Genomic DNA, 23,898 nt, shown 5'->3' with positions numbered 1-23,898 from the left:
CCAAGAGTCAGTAAAATATAACAAAGTTCATCAAGAAGCTCATCCACCAGAGTTATGGGAATGATGTGTGCAATCCAGAAGTGCAAGATAACTTGCCTCCAAAGGGCTCCCCTTGGTCAAGGACATAAGAACATGTAGGTAGTTTATCCCCTGTCTTCTCCGGGACTGCTGTCCTGCAACACAGTTATATATTGTCTTCTCAGAGGACAATCACATGACATGGAGCAACCAGCCACAAACAGCTATGGCCAGCCTATTAATGCAACTTCTGCTGACCCTCCGTTCTCTCCTGCCCACAGCCTTTTTTCCTTACTCATGCTCCCTGGGAGTTTACTCCTCAATAAAGTAGTAGCATAAAGGGAAAACCCAGGCTAAGACAATGAGAGAATTTCAACTAGGAGCTGCATTACTCTAGAAAAATCACCACTTACAGCATGATGACTGATACTATTAGAGAAGGTTATTATGTTGGCAATTTTTGTGAGAAGCTACTTTAAAAGGAAACTGCAAGTCAAAAGCAAAATCTAATTGAAAACACTCCTGTTTTCTCTTTGTTAACATTTATATTGCTGAGCTGTAAGGCACTATCATCCACTTGTTGCCCACACATCCTAATTGCAGGCAAGGTAAGTAGAAGGAAATAAACAACCTCCTGAGCGCTGGCCTTGCAAAACCAAACCTATAAAGGAATGACGAATGTCACATCTTATAACCGAGCAGGACAATAATTGAATGTAAAACAAACAAAACAAAAGAGAACCGAAGAGAAGCATTTTGGTTTCATTTTTTTAAAACATTGGATCAAACCTATAATTCATTAACAAATTATTTCCCACTTCCCATCTGGAAACCAGAAATACTGGTGATACACATCACGTAGCAGAATCCAACAAAATCATTTAAGAACCATAAATTTGAATCCATTTAGAAAATGTATATTTTATTTGTGTTTTTGAATGCGAGGGGTGTTTTTACCTTTTGGAGGAATTATGATTTAGATTCATTTTTCCAGCACTGGCTCTGAGCTCAGCACATTCTAGAGCATTTCAGAATTTATGTTTTACTTCACACTTTTCAGCCCCACTATTTCTTTGTAAGGTATCCCAGTGGGAAGTAACCAAAAAAAAAAAAATTTCTTTTTTTTTCTTCCCCAAGAATCTTAAAAGTCGCATAAGAAAGATGAAATGACCAACAATGGCTCTCCAGGGGAATCTGAGAAGCAGAGAAGATTCATGAGGGCTTCTTCATGTGCAAGTCTCTCACTGCATTCACAACCCACATGAACGTCAGAACCCACAGGTTGGAGGGTACAGGAGTCTGAGTCCTGCTTATACTTTTATGGATTCAACTGGTAGGGACAGATGCCCTCCTTTCTCCCAAAGGCACTGTCCACAACTCAATGAAACACACCAACCAATTCCTCCTAGATCAATCCCCTCCACTTCTCATTGGAAGGACTTGAACTCGGTGAAGGTGTTCAAGTTGTATAAAAGGTTTTCCTCACGCCAGATCCACACTGGGTCCATGCCAAGGATACATGGAAAATATTCCACATTGCTTCCATAAGTGACTTTCTAAACGAGAATTGCACCCTTGCAGGAAATGTGATCATCTTATTCATGTCATGCAGTTGAATGCACACTTTGGACATCATATTCAAGAAATATTTATTCTGCCTTCATACAGTGTGTAGTATATAAGGAAGAAGAAAGAGAAACACTTGGATGTCAGAGCATTGATTATTTAGAGCAGCAAAATGTAGAGGAAATCATACTTCTTACACTCTGGTAACACTATAAACTCCTTACTAAAGACCATAAAAGCAGAGAAGAGAAAGAATGGGCAAGAAAGAAATGCTGTAACCGAGAAGACAATTATACAAGCAAGTAACACGGCAAAAATTCATCACAAGAGCCTATGGCCCAGTGGCTGAGAAGCACAGGACTAAAAAATTGACATTTAAGAAAAAAAGATACTTTCCATATAGATTAACCTTTTGTTTAAGCACAACATATAAATTTTAAAAGCCCACCTGAGATGTGACCGATTAAACAGATGGAAAAAGTGAAAACGATGTTCATCAGTCCCACTGTTTTGAGCTTAGAGTGAGACATCATGGACACTGGCATAGCCCTTTGCATTTAACAAGAATTACCTGTTCTGCTGGGCATGGTAGCTCATGCTTGCAATCCCAGCACTTTGTGAGGTCGAGGCAGAAGGACCACTTGAGGTCAGGAGTTCAAAACCAGCCTGGCCAACATGGTGAAACTCCGTGTCTACTAAAATAACAAAAATTAGCTGGATGTGGTAGTGTACACCTATAATCCCAGCTACTCGGAAGGCTGAGATGGGATAATTGCTTGAACCCAGAAGGCGGAGGTTGCAGTGAGCTGATATTGTGCCACTGCACTTCAGCCTGGGCAAAAGAGTGAGACTCCATGTTAAAAAAAAAAAAAAATCTAGAAAAGAATTACCTGTTCTTTTTCTCTCATTAGGTCTTGATCTCAAACTTCTATGGGTCTTTCTGGAGGGGAAAAATCAGCCACAAAAGCCACTGGACAGAGGGTTGGCTATTTTCAGTGCTTTTGTTATGAAGACTCTGGCTTTCGAAAGGATTATTAAGAATAAAGCCCACGTCTTTGAAATCTACGTCAAGTTGTTAAGGCAACAAGATCAAGACTAAATCTAGAAACGTTTGCTCCACCACCCCCTCCGTCCACCCTGTTATCTACCTCCCATGTTTCTGTGGGTTGTTTCAACTAATTGAAATCATTGCCGCATCTTTGCCACCTCATCCCAAGGTTTTCAAGAAGCGAGAAAAGGAAAGCATTGATTTCTAGGACAGTATGGTAGTACGTATATATGTGTAGGTTACGTTTGTATGTCTGTGGGTTTCTGAGAAATTCTGGAAATAGCTCATCAAATTTTCCCCTAAACACTGTCATATTTAACCAAAGAGGTAGGAGAATTGACAGTGGTCCCAGTAGCTAATGATTCAACGTGGGGGTGGTGAAGGGGGAGCTGGAGTGCAAAGGAGCCAAGGAAGGAAGCATGGTGGAAATAGGAAATTCAAGGGGAAGAGCTGCTTGAGCTGTTTGCAACTTCTTTCCCCCAGAACCACAAAAAAATCTCATGAGCTCAGATCATCAACAAGAGATGGCAGAGCTCGAACTCCCCCCGAGTCTAGGCTTTTGCTTTTTAGATGTAGGTTTGTGACTGCAGCTTCAAACCTCTCAGCTGCATGACAGCTCTCCTGTTTGGGGAATCCAGTACAGTGTCAGCCTTTGAGTGTCAGGGGCAAGAGAGCTGGGATTCTAGGCAGGGCACCTTTCCAGAGGGCCCCTGGTTATCGCTGTCCAAGCCTGCACTATGCATTTCCCGGGTTCCAGTGTCCCTGATCCTGCCTGCTCACCTGGGAAACAACATGTCCGAATTTGAGAAGTACTCAGCAGGCAAGAAGAAATTCAGACACAAGGCTGTTGAAAGAGGTTGGGACTAGAGGTTCCATTATATCCTATTCAAGTGAGGCCCTGAGCCTCCCAACCACAAGCTGGCAAGAGGAAAGAGAAAAGGGCCAAGGAGGAGACTTTGGACATAAGAGCCCACTTCTAACCAGCATTGGCCTGGCAATTGCAGGATGTAACCCCAGTGAGCAGGTGAGAAGGCAGACAGCTTGCCCAAGACAGCGTGTGGTCTCGTGAAAAATTAATGAGTTCTGCTGAATCCCAGTAGTCAATGGGTGGATTTTAGATATGGCTCACTCCCTGGACGTCTGAGCTCAGAGATGCCCTGGGGAAAAGCCTCGTGTTTCACACACTTTGTGACCCAGTTTCCATCTGGCTGACAGAAGCTTTTCCTGCCTCAGATGACAGGTCTGAAGGCAGCTTAGTAGGATAGGTGATGAGTTATATGAACACATTTCCACATTAATTGAATGTCCCTCAGTTGGACTTCCGCAAAATGAACTTTTATTTTTTTAAGGGCTACATTTTATTTCACTAACAGGGACTTAACTGGTGAAGGAAGACTGCTGACTCCAGGGGAGATGTTCTGTAGCCTTTCCCTAGAGAAGCAGGCTTGGTTGGAGGAGGCGGTGGGAAGAAGGCATCCAAGAGACCCCGTGTGTGAAGAAAATGCCCCTGCGAGACCTCTGCCTGCCCCAGGTCACTGGCTCCTAAATGTGGGTGAATCCCCTTGGAGAGTTCTTATTACACAGCTTCCTTAGTCCAGCCAGACCAACTCGGTCAGACCTCAGGAAGCAGAGCCCAGGAATGTGATTTTTAACAATCTCACCAAATATTTCTGGGGAATAGCCTTTCTCAAAACCCCTTTACCAGAAATCACTACCATAAGGCATTCCATCCATCCTCTGTAAGAAATATTCAGTGATTTTCAACAGTTGTACAAGAATGGCATTTTCTTGGCAAAGCCTATGAGAATGAAGGGTGAGGCTTGCTGATTGGAAAAAAAAAGCATTTTCTAAAATTGGCACTTGTTTTCGCCATGATAACCATTTCTCTTATTAAATCACATAAAAGCTTCTCATAAGACTAGTAGCTTTAGCAGAAGAATTTTGGATCAAAAATGGCAGAGAAAGGCAGCGCACGGTGGCTCACACCTGTAATCCCAGCACTTTGAGAGGCCAAGGTGGGCAGATTATGAGAACAAGAGATCGAGACCATCCTGGCCAACATGGTGAAACCCAATCTGTATAAAAATACAAAAATTAGCTGGGCTTGGTGGCACCCGTGTGTAGTCTCAAGTTACTCTGGAGGCTGAGGCAGGAGAACCACTTGATCCTGGGAGCCGCAGGTTGCAGTGAGCCGAGATCACACCACAGCACTCCAGCCTGGTGACAGAGCGAGACTCCATCCCAAAAAGAAAAAAAAAAAGCTGAGAAATTTCATGAATTGAGACGACGTGCACTTTCATTATGCAAGATTGATCTTGGCGGTTTTTCCAGAGTGTCCACCTCTGTTAACCTAGGTAGGTCTCTTCCTGTTTGAGTTCTGGACAGTGCCTAGGCCATTGACAAGGGCTTTTCACTTGACCTTTCATGACTTATTTTCCGAGAAGCTCTAACTCTTGTCTTCCAAAAGTGTCCTCTATGGGGGAGTGTACAGTTCTTGGCCTCGTGCCAAGTTTCCAGGGTCTGCCCACACCACCCTGCACCTACCCAATGCCTGGTCCCTAAATGGCACCTTACTCCTTCCTCTCTTCCCTCAGTTCAGCATGAATCGCTCACCTCTCTGTGGAATTCTCACCACAAGTAGAAGATCCCCTCTTTCCTTTGTTCGCTGCTTCTTCCTCTGCATGACCCTCAAATTTCCTTTATTAAATTTAACAAATACTTATGGAACAGGATCTATGCCAGAGATTGGGGATTATTTTTCCCGCTATGCCACACCCTTGCAAGCCTGGCACTGGGTACCTTCATCCGGCAAGCCTGTATTGAAGGCAGATGTGTGTCAAGCACCAAGCACCTAATAGGAACATCTTGGTTGCAGCTCCTGCCCGACCTCCTATCCAGGAAAGGAGGCAGCAAACATAGAAACACCAGTTCATAAAATGATTGCAAATTTTAAAAGTGCTGTGAAGAAAGCAATCACAAGAGCTGAGGTAGAAAGTTATCATGCAGGAGGAATACTAAAACTAGATACGGTGGTCAGGGAGGATTTCTGTGAAAAGATGACACAAAGCTGAGACCTAAATGATGAGGAGGCGTCAGCCAGAGAGAGTGCGGTAAACGGCTTCCAGCAGAGGGCACAGCATAGGCCAAGGACCTGGGGTAGGAAAGACCTTGCCACAGAAGAAACTAAAAGAAGATCAATCTGGTTGGACATTAACAAGAGGAAGTGGGCTGGCACAGTGGCTCATGCCTGTAATCCCAACACTTTGGGAGGCCATGGCAAGTGGATCACAATGTTAGGAGTTTGAGACCAACCTGGCCACCATCGTGAAACTCCATCTCTACCAAAAATACTAAAAAATTAGCTGGGCATGTGGGCACCTATAATCCCAGCTACTTGGGAGGCTGAGGCAGGAGAATCACTTGAATCTGGGAGGCGGAGGCTGCAGTGAGCCGAGATCGCACCATTGCACTCCAACCAGGGCGATAGTTCAACACTCCGTCTAAAAAAAAAAAAAAAAAACGAGGAAGTGAGTGGCCCAAGAAGACATTAAAGAGATTGGGAGGAGATATATTATGCAAAATCTGTAATAAAGATTTCAAATTTATTTCACTAATAAAATTTATATTTAGTCCCAAGAGGTCCAGGATCCTTCTTGAAAATGAGTCTTTGGAACAAGATCATGTCCTTTGCAGGGACACGGATGAAGTTGGAAGCCATTATCCCCAGCAAACTAACGCAAGAACAGAAAGCCAAACACCACATGTTCTCACTTATAAGTGGGAGCTGAATGATGAGAACACATGGAACACATGGTGGGGAACAACACACACTGGGGCCTGTGGGAGGAGAAAAGTGGGGGAGGAGAGCATCAGGAAGAACAGCTAGTGGACACTGGGCTTACTATCTAGGTGATGGGATGATCTGTGCAGCAAACCACCACGGCACACGTTTACCTCTGTCACAAACCTGCCCACCCTGCCCATGTACCTCTGAATTCAAAATAAAAGTTGAAAATAAAAAAGAAAAAGAAAGCAGCCCTTTGGCAGTCTCTCCTGGCATGCCAGAGTCCCTGATGCCATGCCTTCTTCCTGCATTCGCCACGTGTTTTAGAGAGCAACTTTGTGCCGGACACACAGCCATCACATTAGGTCCCTATAACAACCTCTTCCTATACACACCAATCCACATCTGCATGAATCAGCACTTGTATGTGATTTTTATCTCTTTGCAATTCTGAAATAGCATCAGACCACACAACAGTTCACAACTAGAGTGTTTTCAGTTGGCAATGTATGATGGACATGCCTACATGTTGCTACATGTTGGTAGACACATTCTTAGGGCAATGTTCTTCTTCCTCCTTGCTCAGCCTCGCCTATATGCACAGCCCACCCAAACACTGCCTTCCTCCTCAGCCTCTCCCTCCTCCAAATATACACTGCAGAAAACCTTGACACGACATGGCAAGTGTACCTTGGAAAAGGCGTACGGAGATCAGTTCTCTGAACTTTCTTTTCTCAAATGGTACAAGGCCACATCTCAGGAGACGAGTAGTCTCTGGTGAGGTCACTCCGGGCTTACATTTTGTACTTTCAACCAAGTCATTTCCCTCATGCTGTAAAATATGATGGAGTGGTGGGAGCAGGGGAGATTCTGGGACACAGGAAGCATTTCCAGCTGCACATGCATTCAGTGAATCCTCTGGGGACACAGCTGAACGTGGCAGGAGGAGCTCAGGTTTCGGAGCAAGTCGTAGCTGGGTTAAAATTCTGGTTTCCCTGCTAATCAGTCTGAGGGAGGTAACTGGATCTCACTATGCTTCCTCATCTACAAAAAGGAAATATTAACACACAATGGAATATTATTCAGCCTTAAAAATAAAGGAAATTCTAATACGTACTACGACATGGTTAAACCTTGAGGACATTACGCTAAGTGTGATAAGTCAGCCACAAAAATACAAATATTCTATGAATCCTATAGTAGTCAAATTCATACAGAGTAGAAAGATGATTGCCAAGGACTGGCAGAGGGGAAATGAGAAGCTGCTGTTCAATGCATATAGATTTCTGTTTTGCAAGATGAAAATGGTCAGGGGATCTGTTGCAAAACAATGACAGTAAATTTTTTGTTGCATGTTTTCATCGCAATTTTTTTAAATGCAAAAAAGGTGAGAAATAGTAATACCCGTCTCATAGGGTTGGTAGAAGAAGAAAATCACGTAAATTATATAAAATATTTAGCACAGTGCAGTTCCTCCTTCTCCCCACTGTCCACACACACACACACACACACACACACACACTCACATACACTCACACACACATATACACCACAAACTCACACACACAAATATGCATACTGTCTTTCACACACACACTATACACACACACACACACGCATCACAAATTCACACATGCAAACATTCATACTCTCACACACACATACGTTCACACACCCATGCATCACAAACTCACTCATGCAAACACACTTCTTTCACATACACACACACACACACACATATGCATCACAAACTCACACACGCAAACACACATACTCACACACACACACTCACATGCACACACTTCTTTCTCTCAGCTGTTTGCTCAGCCTCCCTGGCCGAGTCTCCTTTGAGCACAGGCATCAACGGGGAGAACACGTCATGTTCAAGGACTTCTGTCTTCAGGAGTCCCCTCAGTCTGCATTCTGGAAGATTCTTCCACATCCTATGTTTCCTTACACAAATTCTTATTCCAAAGCATTTCAAGACACTCTTAAAATAATAGTTCCTAACTTTCAGAATCCTAAAATCTAGATACAGTGAAGCAGCTGAATCTGAGCTGTGTATAACATAATAAAACATGCCTTATATGACTATAATAAGTATTTCACACTTTATAAGTTGTTTTCAATATCTTAAAACATCTAATTCTTAAAATAAAAGAAGGAGATGTTATTGTCTCCCTTTTTAAAGAGGAAAAGCAGCTTCAAGGAGTTTAAGTGAGGTGTGTTCAAAGTCACCAAACTAGCAGGGTTCAGAGGGGAGTCTCTGAAACAGCAGTCTGTTGGCTTCAGGATTTTTCTGCTCTTTTTACCTCGTCACTGAGTAAGAGAGGGTAGGTCAGATAAGAGCTATCTAAGGACTCAGGAAACCATGGGCATGCTGCCTAGAATCAGAGCTGATCTAGAAAAGAGAACACATGTTTCCCTGAAGGCACATAGAACAGGAGGAATTCAGAAAATAGGACGCGAACTTTTTCAGAGCCTCACATTGGCAGCAGACTTCTTCTCGGAGCCAGTAGACAGAAAATGTGTCACTACTAAGGTCTTGCTTCTGAGGGAAGGCTAGAGGAGCTCACAGAGGGGCCCCATCTCCAAGTCCAGAAACAGAGGAAGCATCCCGAAGTCTACAGCACAAATACCAAAGGCAGGGAACACCTCGTTTCAAGAGATTAGGGTGTTACCGTCTAAGGCACGTTCTAAGTAAAAAGATATTAAAAAGCAGGGCCCCTATACCATACTAGTAAACTGTATAAAGGTTACAGAGAGAATGAGACACATTATCTTGTTCTAACTCCAAAAACAATGAAATTGAACTCTGATCCCTCAGCACCCAGGGAAGTGTCCCTAGGAGAACCCTGCTATCTGGGGCAGTTGTCACTGCGGCTGCCAAATGGTACCTTGTGGAACACAGTATTTGGTCTCATGCCATTTTTACCTCGCTACTGGGATCTCTGGTGAACTGAGTACAGAGTAGATGCCTCCACTGAAACCTGTGCACACCCTGGCTGCAGCCATTGAGAAAGTGCTGCCAGCACCACTGCATCCCAGTGTGTGGTGGGAGAGGGAAATGGACTCTCTGTTCCTCTGTCAGTCTGTCTGTCTCTCTCTCTCTCCTGTCTCTCTCTCTCTGCCTGTGTGTGTCTCTCTCTGTCTCGCTCTTCTGTCTGTCTCTGTATGTGTATCTCTCTCTGTCTCTGTTTCTCTCTGTGTCTCTGTCTCTCTCTTCTGTCTCTTGTCTCTCTCTTTCTCTCTCTTCTGTCTCTGTCTCTGCCTCTCTCTTGTCTCTGTCTCTCTGTCTCTCTCTCTGTCTCTCTGTCTGTGTGTCTCTCTCGGTCTCTGTCTCTGTGTGTCTCTCTCTCTGCCTCTCTCTGTTTCTCTCTCTGTCTCTGTCTGTCTCTCTCTTCTGTCTCTTGTCTCTCTCTCTCTTCTTTCTCTGTCTCTCTCCTGTCTCTGTCTCTCTGTCTCTGTGTGCCTCTCTGTCTCTGTCTCTCTGTCTCTGTCTCTGTGTCTCTCTGTCTCTCTGTCTGTGTGTCTCTCTCGGTCTCTGTCTCTGTGTGTGTCTCTCTCTGCCTCTCTCTGTTTCTCTCTCTGTCTCTGTCTGTCTCTCTCTTCTGTCTCTTGTCTCTCTCTCTTCTGTCTCTGTCTCTGTCTCTCTCCTGTCTCTGTCTCTCTCCTGTCTCTGTCTCTCTGTCTCTCTGTCTCTGTGTGCCTCTCTGTCTCTGTCTCTGTGTCTCTCTCTCTGTCTCTCTGTCTGTGTGTCTCTCTTGGTCTCTCTCTCTGTGTGTCTCTCTCTCTGCCTCTCTCTGTTTCTCTCTCTGTCTCTGTCTCTCTCTCCACTGCATGCCATGCTGACTTGAACTCACTAGGTTAGAGTTCTTTACCCACATGGTTCTTTTAATACACAGATATAAACATACACACTTTCCCCCAAAACCTGCCTGCCTGTCACCCAACCTCCACATCCCAGATTTCCGAGAGCTGAGCTTGCCTCTCTTGATTTCTAGTCCTAACCACTTCTTGCCCCAGGACAAATCTCATTTCTCCTGGGGATAAATTCTATGCCATAATAGGTTTCATTCCACTTTAAAAAGCAGGGCAGGGCATGGTGGCTCACACCTGTGATCCCAGCACTTTGGGAGGCTCAGGAAGGAGGATCGCTTCAGTCCAGGAATTGGAAAACAGCCTGGGCAACATGGCAAAACCCCATACCAAAAATACAAAAATTAGCCAGGTGTGCTGGTGCACACCTGTAGTCCCAACTGACTCAGGAGGCTGAGGCGGGAGGAAGGCTTGAACCCAGGAGATCAAGGCTGCCGTGAGCCACTATCGAACCCTTGCACTGCAGCCTGGGCAACAGGGTGAGGCCGCGCCTGTCTCTAAATAAATAAATAACATGCAGATGGACTCTTCACCTCAGAAAGAACTAGCACATAAACTGGAAGGATGGGGTCTGGTTTGGGGATAGAGAAGTATTAAGAACAAGTTGACTGGATCAAAGAAAGAGGACGCCTTAAGGATAAAAATATCCAGCTTTTCTTCCTTGAACAATGCCACTGAGAACCATATGGTACACGACTATTTCCTGGAATGAGTAAGTGGAAAGTTAAACAAAACCTTCAAGTATCCCCAGGTGAGACGCACCATCAGGGAAAAAAGGCATGCAAAGGTTTAGATTTAGTTTTCTTTCTTTTTTTTAATTTCCAAGACTCACACCTTCTGCAAGTTTGAATGTATTAACCTAAATCTCACAAGAGCAATGCTCCAAGAACATCCTGTCCCGTGAAGTCGGAGGAAAGAGGAGCATCTCGGGTTGGGCTCCCCAGAAGCAGATCCTGAGAGGAGGATTCCTGTGCAAATGACTTTTTGAATGTGCACTTAGGGGAAGCCAGTGAGGGAGCAGGGAGCAGAATTGGAAAGTGATGAGGCCAGGCAAGAAGGTGAACTCAGGCAAAGCCTTGCAGAGGGTTAGGCCACAGGGAACTCAGGAGTGTAAGTCCTGTTCTGCCATGCAAGGGAGCTGAGGCTTCCAGACTCCTGTAATCAGCAGCCACTGGGTAAGGTCACCCCAAGGGGATGCAAATTCCCCTGGCACTTCCAGCTCTCAGGTTGTACATGCCAGGGAGGCTCGAGCACCCTGAGAATGTGGAAGAAGAAAGTCCCCCCAGGCCAACAGACACACAAGAATGGCATAAAGGAAAGAAGCAGATGATTGCGCAACATACAGATATCATCTGCTATGAAGAGTCAAGAGTGAAATTTGAGAGACTCGGTTTTCCCGTATACAAAATAAGATTAACTGTCCGGCACCCATCATCGGTAAAACAGGGAAGGTACTAACGCCTGTTTCATTGGGTGATTGTGAGGATTGTATTAATCAATTGAGGAAGAGCACATCTTAAGCTCTCAGAAATAGAGCATCTGTAAATATCTACAAGCAAGTATAACAGTAATTTCAGCTGGGCCTGTGACTCCAGTTGTTTTGCCAAAAGAAATGTAGTGACCACATATGTATCCAACAATCTCTGAGGTCTCTACCATCTCTCAGCAGTTTGGAGTATGCAAGAGGAAACTTGGACAACTTCTAGGGGGAATTTAAAAAGCACGAACCTGCCAGTCTGAACTGTACACAAAGTATTTCTTTCTAAAAAAAAAAAAAAAGCCATCTTGGGTCTACATGGTGGTTTCTGCCCTGTTCTCAGGCACACTTCTGAGGAGAGCTTTCAATGCAGTCCACAATTACTTATGAGCATCAACCTACTGTGAGGTTAGCCCCACACCGAGCCAACTGTGGACCCATGAGGGAGCTGTTTCTGTGGCATTTAAGTAGCACAAAATGTGATTTTTCTCTGGAGCAGACTTTTGAGAATTAGAGGGAATTAGTCATATTTTCCAATGTGGGAATTTTAAGTTGTGAAATTATGAAGAAGACCTGACTCAACAATTTCAATATTGCAATATGTCACCTAGCTGTCTTGTTACTCAAAATTACATGATTTAGAAGGCAGTGACTTTAAAAAGAACCCAACCAAGGTTGGAAAGAAAAAGCAGATATGCAGACAAAGCAAAGGAAAAATATAAAATTGCTGAACATTTACAGAGCTAAGTTTAACAATTCTGGGCTCATTTAATACAGCTTTTATCTTAAATAGAACATTGAAAGGCATGTTTATCCTCTCAGTGAATTATATGTTAGAAATGCACTCTTTAAACAGTGGGTTTTTTTAAACCTACAATATGGAATCTGAACTGGATTTAACATGTTGCTAAATATTCAAATGGGTCATCCCTTCATACTCTTTTTTGGTAGGTTAAAAAAAGATGAACAGACTTTCAGGACAAAGATGAGTAAGCCAATTCAAGACCACCTTGGTGCTATACTTTTTCCAGCCCCTTAATTAGGCTACTCCTCATTAACTACCCTAAATGAGCTACAAATAATGATCAGGTCTTGTCCTTTATATATGAAAATTAGTTTATTAGCAAGCACATGACTGAGTATTTTCCAGGAGCAGTGAAGGGTTTGCACTTTTTCAAGTGCACTCTCTCTAGGCTTCCTTTGTCCTCAAAAGCATATCTTTGCAAGATAGCTAGCCAGGGTGAGAGAGAAGCTAAAAGGCTCTACAACAGAACATTCTAATGAGCTTGGTCTCATTAACGTTGTGTGATAATTAGGTAACACAGCCAGAACAAATGCAACACTGGGCAAATTTGAAGACACATAGATAGCTCCATGGAATGTTAAATCCAAAGCTAGAAGTGGTATTATCCCTTGAAGAATCAAATGATTCACTGAATAGGACAAGCACTAGAATTTGTAATCAGGAACCTTAAGGAAAAGAGAGTGGGGGTTATGGTAAAAGATTGATTGCTACCTACAACTCACCAAATTCCCACATATGTTTCCTCACATGCATTTTCTCCTGTTGTAATAACAGCAATCAAATACATTATAAAACCCCCGGCTTATTGTAAACAGATAAGAAAGAGTATCTAAATCATCCCAATGAAGTTTATTCCAATACGTTGACTTCAAAAACTTACCACTCTTTCTGTACTTTCAACAAAATAGTTCTCAAATCAATCTATAAATTAAATGCAATTCCAATCAAAATTCTGGCAGAATTTTGTATGAACTCGACAAATTCATTTAGAAAACTATCTGAAGAACAAAGCAAGGAAACTTGCTTATCCAGACACTAAGAAACAACAAAGATCAAGTAATTAAAAAGAAAAAAAAAAAACAGTCTTGGCATTGCCCAAGACAGAGATCAATGGAACAGAACAGGAAACCTGGAAACAAACTCAAGTAAATGTGGGAATTTGTTCTGCAGCAGAGATGGCATTATAAATGAATGAGGAAAGGGTGAAACTTTTTAGTAGCTGATGTTAGGAAAACTTAACATTAAGACAATTAGCTACCTCATGGCATATAAAAATTCAACTCAAAATTGATTGAAAACCCACATAGAAAATTAAAACTGTGAAATAAGTATAAAAATATTTTTTAATACTGTGACATTAGGATGTATGGAAAGAGTTTTAAAATAACACTCCAAAAACACAAGGTGAAAAAAAATTGACTACCATAAAATTGAAGACTTTTATTTCATGTAGAATATCAGGAACAAGGCTAACATATAGGTGACAGAATGGGAGAGGACAATAAAAGATCTAAAATAAACTGCAGGTTAATAACAACATTACACAACAAATTCCTACGAATTGACAACAAAAAATAGAAAGCTCAGTTTTTAAATGTCCAATGTATAATAGGTAATTCACAGAAGGAAGAAACCTAAATAGTTAATAAATATATGAAGAAATACTCGACTTCATCCAACAATAATTTTAGGTAATTAAAACAACCTTATGTCCATTTGGTTGACAAAAATTGTGAACATTGGTAAATACCAAATGTTAGTGATGATGTTAGCATACAAAAACTTCTTGCACTGCTGGCGTGAAAAAAAGTGCTTATGATATGTGAGATTATTGTTCCAATAGATTCACTACTTCTCTGTCACTTCCATCAGAGGGGTATATTTCCTCTCCTGATTGGGTTTGGCCATGTGATTCAATGTAGTCTCACGGTAGACGTCCCTGCACACTTCTCTGCTCCTGGACTTAAAACCTGGCTAGGGGACTTGTTTTGATCGATAGTATGTTAACAGAAGTGGCTTGAGCAGAGGCTCAAAATGTGGTTGCTTGGTTAGGCTATCTCCCTTGTGCTTCCGCCATGGCCGTGAGAATATGTCCTAGCACAGTTCACCAGTCCAAGGAGGAGGAGAGACACAGAGAACAGACCTGAACCAATCTAAACCTGACCCAGAGCCAAGCCTACCTAAACACCCAGCTGACCCATGGATGTATCACTGATAACAAATTGCTGGGTTTTAAGTCATTTCGTTCTGAGGAAGTTTATTTCACAGCATTCTTTCGACAAGGACTGACTGATAGACTAATACAGCATTCATTCAGCACTTAATGAATACAAATAGTCTATACATTATGTAATAGAAACTTCTACACAGCCTTCTCTGATTTTTCCTTGTTGGCAGAGGGTGCCTCCCACTATGGAGTCCTTTAATTCCAGACACTTGCTTCCACAGTCTCTGTTATAGTATATATAAAATGCTAGTCAATGGGACCAAAGAAAGCATCCACTAAAGGACTTCTGGCAGAAGTTTTCCTCTGTAATGAAAAAAGATATGTGGGAAGCCTTCACCCTCTTCTTCTACACTGGCTGTGATCATGCTTGTATGTGATGTTTAGAGCTGCCGCAATCATCTTGTGGCCAGTGGGGAAAATAACACTGACTTATGGAGGATGACAGAACAGAAAGATGAAACTGTCCCAGGTCTTTGGTTACACCACTGAGCTGCTAATGCTTCCTCCAGAATGCTTGTTGCATGAGACAAGTTAGGTTCTTACTAATTAAGCCAATTTCAGTAGAAATGCTAAAAGCTTCTTAATTATCCATAATCTCAACTCATCATCCTCTTAATCTCTACTTCTAGATATGAACAGGCACATCTGTAAGAGGGCAGATGTGATTGTTCTCATTACAATATTGTTTTCTGGTATCAAGTTCCTGGAGGTGTCATAAGTGTCCATACTTGGAACATGGATGAGTAAAATGCCTGTGATGAAATGTTAGGTAATAATCAAAAGTAGTAAGCTATACCTAGATAAGAAATTATAATAAATCTCAAAAACATGGAGTGAAGTCATAAAAGCTAAAACATAGAATAAGGTTGATAACACAGTGCCATTTATGTAAATAAAGAATGTAAATACAAGACAACATTACTAATTTTCCAGTGATTCATATATATTTAAGGAAAAGTATTAAAAACATTACAGTGTGTGCTTAAGTGAGATACAAGAATGTTAGCAGGATTGGGGCATGAAAAAGAAAAATAATTAACTAAAAATGTGAGTACTTATATTAGTTGTTGCTACATAATGTATTATCCTAAAATGTAGTAGCTTTTTTTTTTTTTTATAGAATCGGAGTCTCTATTTGTTGCCTAGGCTGATCTCGAACTCCTGGCTTCAAGTGATCCTGCCACCTTGACCTCCTAAAGTGCTAAATTGTAGGCATGTGCCATCACACCTGGCCTGTGGTAGCTTTTCAACAATAAACGTTTATTATCTCAAAGTTTGTATGGGTTGGGAATCCAGGCATGGCTTAGCTGGATGCTTCTGATTCACCATCTCTCAGATGACTCCGGTCAAGGGCTGGGCTGCTGTCTCATCTGAAGGTTCACATGACAATCTGAGGATCCATTGTCAAGCTCACTCACGTGGTTAATAGTTCCTTGCAGGCTGTTGGACTCAAGGCCTGAGTTCTTCATGGTTGTTGGTTCCTGGCCATATGGGCCTCTTTATAGGGCAGCCCACAGCACAGCCGCTTGATTCCTCAGAGCAAGTGACAGAGCAGGAGAATGTGTACAAGATGGAAGTCATGGTCTCATATTTGCTGTATTCAATTTATTAGAAGCAAGTCACTAGGTCCAGCCCACACTTAAAGGGAGAGTATTACCTGGGGAAATGAGGACCAGGAGGTGGGGACTACTGGGGACCATCTTAGAAGCTCCCTACCACAGCCCTCAGTGCCATAACCAGTGAGGATCACATATCACAAACTGAGGGGCATAATCACTTCAACTGGTGTTCCCGTGCTCCAAAAAATGAAAGGCAAGCCAGACGGCAAAAAGAACCAATGCGGCTTTGACTTTTATATATTTGCAGATCAAGTTCTAGCTAATTGACTTTAAACAGTTCTTGACAGACTGAAGTTATTTGGGACAACATGTTGACTATAGGTATGTAACTATTAAGAAACGGGAAAAAATCAGTTTTTTGTGTAAGATTAAATATCAAAAAGTGAATATTAGTATTGTTTCTATGAAAACAGCAGCAAATCCAGATTTAACGTGAAAAACGCTATCTAAATGATAAAACTTTTTGATGTAGATTTGGATAACTCTGTAATAGGAGAAAGCTTTTAAGATTCCCTTGTTTAACAGGTGGAGAATAAGAGGTTCACATGGCCAGTGACTTACCTCGGGTCATTGCAGGAACCTACCCTGGGTTAAGCTATTCTTTACCAAGCAGAATTGCCTGTCAGAATGAAAATGTGATTATTTGTAGCCTCCAAGTGGAATCTAGTATGATTATAAATGGGTTAGACTTGGCAAAAATCTTTCTTCCTTTCCCAGGAAATTCACATCAAAGAGTTAATTGCATTAAATTGCTCTGTATTTAACTTCTGTCTCTGATAACAAGCAAAATTTCAACAACAGTCTCCATTTTCTGTGTAGAACCAGAGAAGAACTTCTTTTATTTTGTCTCAATGCTATTTTTCTAAAGCTTTCTCATTCTTTTTATGCTCCTCATCACAGTGTAAGTCCATGAAAAATTAACACCCCTGTCCAGCAGGGAAGCTAGCTCCTCTTAAAAGAATGTTCTGGCAAACCTGACACCAGAGCAAGCATCTCCAAGCAGACGGGGCATAGAAAGGTACAGTGCATTCCAGAAACTTCTCCCTAGAGAGTAGGGGTCTCAAGATCTGTGGCAATTACATTAGGCTCATTTTATGTTTCCTCTGCTATCCCTCACTTAGTTATTTCATATGATACCACATTTTGAATTTATGAGTTTGCAAAATCCAGGTAAGCCACTATAAAGATGTGGACACCATTTTACTTTCTTGAACTCCACGGGCAATTAGGGAAAGCTGATGTGTCAAAGTCAGAATTCCATCAACAAAATGGCATTTGCAATTGTTGAATACAACATCTGTGTTCTATGAGTAAGATATAACAAAAAGTTTAAAGCATCTGTGTGTATCAGAAAAATATGCAGTGAAACATGGGAGGAAACGTACTTGCAATGCAAAAGTTCCTCAGTGTCAGGAGATTTTACCCAGAGAACATGGTTGGTGGAGTATTTAATGAAAGGTAAAACTGTGTCTTCTCCTAAAGCTTAAAGTATGATTCTGTTTAGTTTATGCATCAGTTTATTTTTATACACAGTTGTGAATCCCCATTTGGATTAAGATTTTTTACCAGTAAAACTGATAAGTACTTTCAAATTATGTCCCATTATTAAAGAATTACACTGAGTATAGTAGGTAAGAGTAATCCAACCCCACTTCACTTAGTGAGTTTGATCCTCTGGTTGATTAAGATCACAATTCTCCATTACTATGCCCATTCCTCTTTTGTCCCCCATCCTAGAGATATGTCGATTTAGCTCACTTCAGATTCATACCTGTTAGGTATCATCTCATAACATCACAAAACCACCAGGTGAATCAACAGCTTCAACCATAGAGATAGACACCAATGGGAAACCCCATCCAAGTGAATTTGTTTGCTGATGCCTCTACGTCATCTCACCCCTCTATACCAGACCCCACTGGACTCAGCAAGAGCTGTCTGTTCCATTTGTGCTCCATCTCTGCTCCAGAGATAGACAGCTATTACAATCTCAGTCTTCAGCATCAAATTAAATGCCTCATCTCTGCTCACAATTCCTACCTTCCCACCAGCCACCTCTAAGTCCCATTACCCAACTCCAGCAGTAACACTCGAATTTAGCCTCATCAAAGATCATAATAGCTTCCATACCTTAGTATAGAATGCATGAGTCAGCTTCATACATAAGTGTGCAATATTTATTGTCTCTCAAAATATTTCACAAGTCCACCATCTTTATCCTTGAGTTTTGCAAGTAAATAAAATGAATGAGTGTAGGACATTAATTACCATGGGGTGTATGCATTTTTAAAGGCTTTAAAACAACAGTGGTGTTAATATCTCTTTGATGCACTAGAAGAGCAATCAACAAAACACTAAAAAGATTCCCATTCTCTCTTTCCAAGGTTGTTCATTAGCTGAGCTAATCTCTCAGAATCAGAGCCAGCCACCCCCATTCTTCTTATGCGTGTCTCAGTCATTTTACGTAGAAAGAATCCATTCCATTAACCATCAACATTTTAGGAAGCAAAGCATAATATGGCTGCTAAATTAGGTAATATAACCCAGTGCCACACTAATGGAAGAAGAGAATCCAGAGCCCAAATGGCTCTCGTTTTACCTTGTAGTCTCAGAACAGCATTAGTTAAAGGAAAAACAGCCATTTCAAACACAATTTTAAAAAATAGTCCTTTAGTCAAAACTACTCTGGACCCAAAAACCTAAAATGCAATAAAATAAATTAAAAAAAAAAAAACTACTCCGGCCTAAATCCGCTCCAAATCACTGCGAGATTCAATAGAAACTCAAAGGGAACTGCACACTAATGCATTCTCCAAAGAAAAACACATTATAATTGAACTGTCCTATTCCTTGGCACACATAACAGCTGGTCTGACCACACATGTTCGATTCTGGAGCCATATTTTAAGAGGGACAATGACAAACTAGAACACATTCAGAATAGAGCAACCTATTCTGAAAACTATTTCCTATGATAAATGGTTGAAAGGACTGGTGATCTATATTCACCAGTGAGAGAAATGAGAGAGCCGCCTGCAATGATGGGAGTGGCTAGCTCGCTGGACTAGAATTACACAAGAATGGCTGAAGCCATTAATCAAGCCAAGAGCCTTAATCAAATAAATGCAAATTAAAACAACAGTGAAATATTATTTCCACATCCCCACATCTCAGCAAATTGGGACACACACACACACACACACACACACACACACACACATAACTTTTTTTCCAATGGAAATGCCTACTGTTTCACCACTAGGAAGGGTGGGAAAAGCTTTTCTGTTAGTCAGTTTGGAAATAGAATTCAAAAGTCTTAAAATTGTACATACTTTTTACCAAATGTTTTCATAGCTAAGAATTTATCTTAAGAAAATTACCAGAAATGTTTTCAAAGACTTTTGTAAACAAATGTTCATCACAACATTATGCTTATCAAAAAAATGAAAAATAAAAGGAAAGGAAAAAAAAACACAGGGGAACACCTAAATATCCAATAAAAACCTCTGGATTTTCTCCACGGATAATTGTATAGTGTTTACAATGTGCCAGTCACTGCCAGATATGTTCGGTTCTTCCTAATTCCCTAATTCCCCACAACAGCCCGATGTGGGGGACACTATTATACCCATTTTACAGATAGGGAAACTGAAGTGCAAATGTGTCACAGACAATACATAGTGGGCCTGAAAGTCCAACACAGGCCTGCTGCCCAGACCCTGCACTCACATCAGATTGGTTAAAAAGCAGTGCGGACTGCGTTCGCGCTCTCCCCTGGTCTCTTTAAAAATAAAAATAAAAAAGAAGAAAAAAAAGGAAAGCAATGGCGGGACAATACGTGGAATACAATTTTTTAAAAGTAGCTGAAAGAGAAACGTGATGAACTCACTCGTAACCGTAAGCAAACTCTATCTTTTCCCACTTTTAAGGAAAACTAAGACTACATTTGCCCTTCCGTCTTCTGGCACCTGTCCTCTTCGCCACCATACCAAAGACCTCACCCCTAGCCCTTCCAGCCCCTGAGCTGGAATTCTTACAGACCAGACTCCCCCATGCAAGCAGCTCAGCTTGCAGCCTCTGACCAGTCTTTGCTCTTTTCTCTACTGCCCTTGTTCCACAGACTAACGGATAAACTAGAAGTAACTAGGAGGCATATTTTTATTTTTATATCACTCACAACAAATGAAAAGTGTTTTTAGGCAAAATAAAAAGTTGAATTTGTAGGGAGCCACCATGCAGGTAGAGACCAATGCAACCAGCGGTATCTGGAGCAGCCTGGGAGCGTCTAGCAAACCTGGTGGCACCCAGGCGCCCAGGAGAGCCAACTCAAAGCATCCCGGGCCAGGAGCTGGGAAGCCAAGCATGAGAGACCCTGGACTCCTGAGCGCAGCCTCGTCCCGCCACACAAACTACCATGGCCTACTTCAACAAGGCTCCTTCCTACCAGCTCTTGGCCAAAGTCCAGAGCAAGATTGCTTCCAAATAGGATCATCAAACAGAAGATCTTCACAACTGGATAGCAGAGGTGACAGGCAGGAGCATTGGCACCCACCTCCAGCTGGGTGTGAAGGATGGCATCCTCCTCTGTGAACTCATCAACAAGCTGCAGGCAGGCCCAGTGAAGAAGATCAGTCAGACACTATTAAACTGGCCGCGGCTGAGAATATTGGCAACTTTGCTGAAGCTATTCAGGCTTATGGTATGAAGCCACATGACATAGTTAAAGTAAGTGATCTTTTTAGAATGGAAACATGACCCAGGCTCAGACTACTCTGGTGGCCTTGATAGGTCTGGCAAGCACAAAAGGGCACAACCATGGACATCAGGGTTAAATGTGCAGAAAAAACAAGACGTTAGGATGAAGCAAAATTAAAAGCTGGATAAACGGTCATTGGATTGCAGATGGGAACCAACAAGGTGCCAGCCAGGCACGTATGTCAGCTTATGGGACCACAGGCATCTTTAGGATCCCAAAATGCAAACTGACAAACCCTTTGACCAGATCATGATTTGTCTGCAGATGGGCACTAACAAAGCAGAGAGCCAGGCGAGGATGTTAGCACTAGACAGCAGAAGAGACATCTGCTATCAGAAGTGAACATTACAGCCAGTAGATCACTCTACAATTTCTCTACAGATGGGTACCAACAAAGTGGCTTCCCAGAAAGGAATGGGTGTGCATGGGCTTGGGGGTCAAGTATATGGTCGCAAATACTATGCTGCTCTGACAGAACCTATCATTCACAACAGAAACCAAGGAACAGAAACAAATGGTTTGAAAATCAGTAACAGTGATTATCACACAGAATACCCAGATGGCTAGCATGGTGGGTACCATGATGACTGCCCTAGACATTACCAATATGGCGACCAAGGCATTGATTACTGGATTCACAGAAAAGAACTCAGTATTTAGTCCACTGTTGTCATTCAATGAGAACCAAGCTAGCCTTAAATAATTGTTTTCTCGTCTTCCTAAAACACTATTAAGTTTATTGCACCTTAAAAAAATGCCTTGCATGCATTCCTTTTTCCTTTATCTGCCTCTTCCCTAAATAGTTGCCTTTTCTTGTTGTAATAGTTAAATCCTACAGCATAACCAATAACTAGCATTTGAAATAAAAAGGAATACTGTGAAATGGGAGAACTCTTGCACAGCCGATTCTTCTATTAAAGATCTATGCATTTTACAATCTTAAACTAGTATTTTCAAACAATAGGAAACTATTATTTTGGGACAGTTTAGTGTATCTGGTTTCTACCTGGAACACGAAACTCATCCTTATTTGTAAATGTGGTCTTTGCCAACTAAACCTAAGAATCAACATTTTAGAAATTTACATATCAATGTTGCCACCATATTGTTTGCCGATTTTTAAATGAAGTCATGATCAGTGTGTGTTTATGATTGTATATGTACTCGTACTCTTCCTTAGCTGACAAGATGTTTTCAGAGTGGTGTCTCTAAAGAAGCGTGTATGAAATGGCCTGCAGATACTTAGATCTGGGTGGTGCATTGCTCTTCGTGATCTTGCCAGTGTATCAGTGTGGAGCTGCTATGTATCCTTCAGCTGTATTGACTGCTGAATGTCTCACCATGAACTTATCACACTACTTTTTTTTTTTTAGAGATGGAGTTTCAGTCTTTTTGCCCAGGCTGGGGTGCAGTGGCGTGATATTGGCTCCCTGAAACCTCCGCCTCCCAATTTCAAGCAATTCTCCGGCTACAGACTCCCAAGTAGCTGGGATTACAGGCGTGCATCACTATGCCTGGCTAATTTTTTGTATTTTAGGTAGAAACAAGGTTTCACCATGCTAGCCAGGCTGGTCTCCAACTCCGGACCTCAAGTGATCCACCCCCCTTAGACTCCCAAAGTGCTGGGATTACAGGCATGAGCCACCGTGCCTGGCCCACACTACATTTTTTTAATACATAAATTTTGTTTGAACATTCAAAAAATAAAATAATTTAAAATGTTAATCATGAGTTTTCAAATTTTTATTTTAGAATAATTAGGGAAAAATTGGAAAATAAATCTAATTACTAAGAGGAAATTTTGAAACTTAGGTTACCCCCCCAACATTTTTTCCAATAAAATCTAGTTTTTGTCTTTATTTCTCTTCATGCTGAATAGTTCCTTGTCATCCTGTAGAGATAAACAAACAAAAAAGTTCTTGCATAAGAAAAACATAAATACAATTCTTCCTTCTTCTGCATTAGAAAATATCCTGGTTTACTGGATGTGGTTGCTCATGCCTATAATCCCAGCATTTTGGGAGGCTAAGGCAGGAGGATTACTTGCCCAGGAGCTGGAGGCTAGCCTGGGTGGCATGGGGAAATCCATCTCTTAAAAAAATACAGATAATAATAATAATGAACTAGCCACGTGTGGTTCTGCACACCTGTAGTCCCAGCTGTTCAGGAAATTAAGGTAGAAGGATCGCTTGATTCCAGAAGGTGGAGGCTGCAGTGAGCCATGATCGCGCCACTGCACTCCAGCCTGGGTGACAGAGTGAGACCCTCCTTGTCTCAAAAAAAAAAAGAGAGAGAGAGAGAGAGAGGAATATCTTGTTTTAGCTTGTGACTCACTTGTGAATACAAGCATGTTTTAAACGCATGTTCTGTTTCTCCACAATTTCCTATTAAAAGCTAGATTAAAATATAAATGACTAAATAAAAATGGTTTTAAGAATCCCTTTATAAAAATACCAGTCAGAAGTAAAAAAATACATAGATGGAATTGCTTCAAATAATGCAAAGAAATCTGTCATAGCAACGTAAGTATTATATGAAGAACTGGTGGAATACTCAGAATTGTTCAGAATCTACAAGTTTTGTTCTTAGAGAGCCAATAAGGGCCAATGAGAGCTGAGGGTCACCCTGATCTTTTAACTCCCTTGGATTAAATGCCAGTACCAAGATGTGCAGACAGTCTGGCATTCTGCCAATCGATGGCTGGGGCTTCCCAGAGTAG

The 23,898-nt window shown here is 41.7% G+C and overlaps 1 pseudogene; it reads left to right on the top strand.

Annotated features, from left to right (window-relative positions):
* The first annotated feature begins 20,837 nt into the window (after window positions 1–20,837).
* LOC116531397 lies at window positions 20,838–22,016 on the top strand (annotated as a pseudogene).
* The last annotated feature ends 1,882 nt before the right edge of the window (window positions 22,017–23,898 follow it).

This window comes from Sapajus apella, unplaced genomic scaffold, assembly GCF_009761245.1.
Source record: "Sapajus apella isolate SASKATOON/1434 unplaced genomic scaffold, GSC_monkey_1.0 scaffold70, whole genome shotgun sequence".
Lineage (NCBI taxonomy): Eukaryota > Metazoa > Chordata > Mammalia > Primates > Cebidae > Sapajus > Sapajus apella.
The sequence above is the reverse complement of the archived record's forward strand: the minus strand, read 5'-3'. Positions and strand labels throughout refer to the sequence as shown.